Raw genomic sequence first — 4,174 nt, 5'->3', positions numbered from 1 at the left:
TGCTTTTAATTGCTCTAAGATTCGCCACACTTGTCAGATAAAATTGTGGAGTTCTAACAACACCTAATGTAGCCTACTATTTCAGTACACACCTGCCTGCCACAGTCACCAGAGTATAATTAGTCGTCATGAAGTCACATCCTGTTTTTTATCTTTGCGCGTCTGCTTTGTTTTAGACTTCCTCTTAGTTTTCAGTTGATTAGAAGTTCAGATTTAGGTTAGTTAGACGAAACCAATTAAATATTTATAACTTAAGATTTTGACTTATTGGACATGCGCATAATTTTTTTTAATCATTGTTTTTTTTTATGACAGAAAAACTTGAAGTTAGTAATCTGTCATTTGGTATGAGGTAATTTACTGAATTTAACTCAAACAGATATTTATCTCTGAACCAGATTTGACAAAACGAAGCGCGAAAAAATAATTCTGAATAGTAACATATTAATTTAGGGAAGTACCCATTATGCAGCACAGTTATACGAATAAAATGTGTTTTTTTAATTGTTTTATAAATGTTTACCATAATCAAACAAATAATAGACCAACCGGTTTATAAAGCAAATGCGTGATCTCAGCAACAGCAACGGCAAACATTACTGCAACAAATTACATATTAATTGAATAAAACACCGTAGTCAAAGATAGAAAAGTTTGTAAATTTCATACCGTTGAAAGACTTAAGGTTGGTTTAAACCAGATGCGTTGTTCGTTAAGGAAAACGTCAACGCCTATAGCGTAAGAATCTCTTTTGGTCGAGGAGAGTTGAAATATTACAGTTTTGAGTTTTGACCCATTTGGTTAGGAGGGACAACGTTTGCGGTAACGCTGGCAACGCATGATATCTAAATTAGCTGACACGCGTGAATTGAAGCTATAATTGAATTAAAACCGAATCGCAAGTTTGAATTGCTCTTAACCTAAACCAGGACTGATCCACATTTTTGTTCTATGCGACCAAAACCTTCTGGGCTTCTGCGATAGGCTTGGCCTACATTCTTCGGAAACAATCTTTAACATGATAATAATGTTTAGCTTTAATTTCGACGAAATAAATTCTGAAGGAATTTTACAAAAAAAAAACGCGTTTGCATGTGATGTTAACATTTTTCTGGTAAACGGTTATCTAAAACTTAAAAATAAACTAAATTATATTGCCAAACACCATTCTCGAATTACGGCAGAATCCTGCAGTTTGGCTTAACTGTAAAGGCTGGTTCATACTAGACCAGTAGTTCTCAACCTGGGGGTCGCAAGGGGTTGCCGTGTAGAATTTCAAAAAAAATAATCATAACAATTAGGCAATATGAACTAAAAGTTTAGCAATATAGAAGGAGCAAAGGCAACCGCCAGTCTAACGTTTGTCTTTATGTGGCCTTTGCTGCAGTGAACTTGTCGCGTTTATGACGTCACAATTACACTTTTAATTAATGAATCCAGCCTATCTTCAGTCAAACGATGTCTAATGAAAATGAATGGACGCTCAAACCAGGATTGCCAGAAAGCACCAAAAAATTATACCACAATACTAATACTGGACTAGACTTTCTTAATATAAAAAAAATATATAAAAATGATGAAAAATATTAATATTTGTCATAAATGACAAGATGAAAAAATTTCCGCACCGTTTAATTAACAAATTGTTGTAGACCTTGATCTCACCTTTCCAGTGATACCACACTCGATGCCACTAGTATGGGGCATAAGGGTTTAAATCGACGATAACCGATATTAATATTCATTACATATCGCGATAATTTTTAAACGTCTGTAGCATCCTCAATTCGAGATGGAATCGAACGAAATTTCGCCACGACGCTTTAGACTATCCTATCCTACCTGGCCAAAGAAAGAATTTCAAAAAATTCAAAGGTTAAAAATTTCCATATTTATCACTGAAGGCCTAAAATTCGAACCAAAAACGACGTGTCCCAAGGTTTGTAAATCATTAGGACAGTAGGCTGAATGTCCCAATTTTGCCGAATTTATTTGAAACATTGGATGAAGTAAAACCATGGGCTCACAAGGCCTTCAAAATAGTTTATACCAACTTTACAAACGTAAGGACAAAAATTTGGCGCTCTTTCACTATTGTACGTAAAAATTAATAAAAAAAATTTTTCTTCAAATGCCGCATTCCACAACACATTGTTTGGGTTAGGGTGCGGTTTAGCGTTTGGTTGAGGGTGGGTCAAGTTATTATTAATAATAAACATAATATTACTTGACCAACCCTCACCCAAACGCTAACCCAAACAATATGCATTGTGGTATGCGGTATTATTATTATTTTTTTTTGCATAACTTTTCATATACAATAGTGAAAGAGCGCCAAAAATTTTTCCATAGTGCGCACTGCGCTCTAGTTTTAAATTGAAATTTAGGCAAACTTACAATAAAACTCGTGCTAGGTTTACAATAGGTTACAGGCAAACTATTTCTACTTTTCAGTGGTATTATAACTTTTTACATAGCCTTTTCTACAACATCCACAGAATTCCGAGAATAAAATTTTGGTGTTGCAGTTTTGGCAAAAGGAAATAAAATTTACAGAAAGCTTTATTATTGCACTGCTGTTAACGACTAACCGTTTTGTAAATTTGTGAGAAATTTGGCTGCCCACCAAGAACATTTACCTCTACTGATTCCCTTTAGTCTCGCACTAGGTACATGGTACATATTATTTGACCTAAAATGTACAAATTTCACACCAACAATGTCCTAGACTCCTAACCAGTGATTCTCAACCGCGGCTCTCAGAGCCGCATGCGGCTCTCACTAACGGAGTGAAAAAATTTTTTTAGCAGTAGCAGAATTGCAACAAAGGAAGTAAAAGAAATCAAAAGTGAATGAATTTAATCAGCAAGGATCCCGAGTACGAAGTATTAATGTTACCGGTTTACTTCCGTCCGGCTCTTTAAAATAATTTTGTGGTTTGTTACGTCACAATATATTTAGTCCTAATCGACAAGCTATGACAATAGGCAAAGCTATGGCAAACACTGTTAATTAGTTAGCCTAGGCTAGCGTAATATTTATTTGTTGTTTTCTTGTTGCTATTTTAATGTTTTTTAATTATATGCCTACTGTTGTTTTTCATGCGGCTCCTTGCAAACCTTAGGTTTGAAATGCGGCTCTGGCTCTAAAAAAGGTTGAGAATCACTGCTCCTAACCCTAAACCAAGCATCTGGAAACCCTGGCTCGAACCTTAACTTTAGCTTGTTATATGATATATGCATATCGCATTTTAGCCAAATCTTAATACAATCCTAATCTAAATTTATCTCTATTTCAATTTTGCCAATTTTTAAATGTGTTGTTTATTTACTCAGGTTGATGTATCGCACACTATAATTAGGGGGTCACGCAAGTTATCGAAAACTTAAAAGGGGTCGCGAGAACAAAAAGGTTGAGAACCACTGTACTAAACGCTTTAACGAACGGCTAATGTTGTCCAGTTCATACATAACGCGTTGCCAGCAAATTTCCTCGCTTCTAACCGCACACATATATGTGTGTACATATGTTTCATTGTATTATGATATGATACTGGCGATCCCCTTCGTTATGAAGCTGCTTGTACTAACAGATTGAGCAAGCATTGGGTATGGTTGTTTCTCGACTCGTTCCCTTCTGAGCCTGCATAGCTCAGTTGGTAGAGCGACGGTCCCGGCTTGACCGGAGGTCGTGAGTTCGAACCTCACTGCAGGCTAGTTGTTTTTCTAGTCTGCTCTGCTTGCATCATTGATCGACAGATTCGGTGAGTCTGCAATGGCTTTTCGGTGTACTAATAATACGTAAGCCGTTATCGTTGGTCAAAAAGCAGCTTCAGAAGGGCTAGATCTCAGTTGTAAGCACACATATATGTGTGTACATATGTTTCATTGTATTATGATATGATACTGGCGATCCCCTTCGTTATGAAGCTGCTTGTACTAACAGATTGAGCAAGCATTGGCGTATGGTTGTTTCTCGACTCGTTCCCTTCTGAGCCTGCATAGCTCAGTTGGTAGAGCGACGGTCCCGGCTTGACCAGAGGTCGTGAGTTCGAACCTCACTGCAGGCTAGTTGTTTTTCTAGTCTGCTCTGCTTGCATCATTGATCGACAGATTCGGTGAGTCTGCAATGGCTTTTCGGTGTTCTAACCGCAAGCGTCAAAGTTGACATATTT

The 4,174-nt window shown here is 36.9% G+C and overlaps 1 non-coding gene across 1 annotated transcript; it reads left to right on the top strand.

Annotated features, from left to right (window-relative positions):
- Positions 1 to 3,640: 3,640 nt before the first annotated feature.
- Trnaa-ggc (transfer RNA alanine (anticodon GGC)) lies at positions 3,641 to 3,715 on the top strand. Its single transcript has one exon. It is a non-coding gene; the product is annotated as a tRNA-Ala (tRNA).
- Positions 3,716 to 4,174: the final 459 nt, after the last annotated feature.

This window comes from Ascidiella aspersa, chromosome 6 (genome assembly GCF_963924565.1).
Source record: "Ascidiella aspersa chromosome 6, kaAscAspe10.2, whole genome shotgun sequence".
In the NCBI taxonomy this organism is placed as follows: domain Eukaryota; kingdom Metazoa; phylum Chordata; class Ascidiacea; order Phlebobranchia; family Ascidiidae; genus Ascidiella; species Ascidiella aspersa.
The sequence above is the reverse complement of the archived record's forward strand: the minus strand, read 5'-3'. Positions and strand labels throughout refer to the sequence as shown.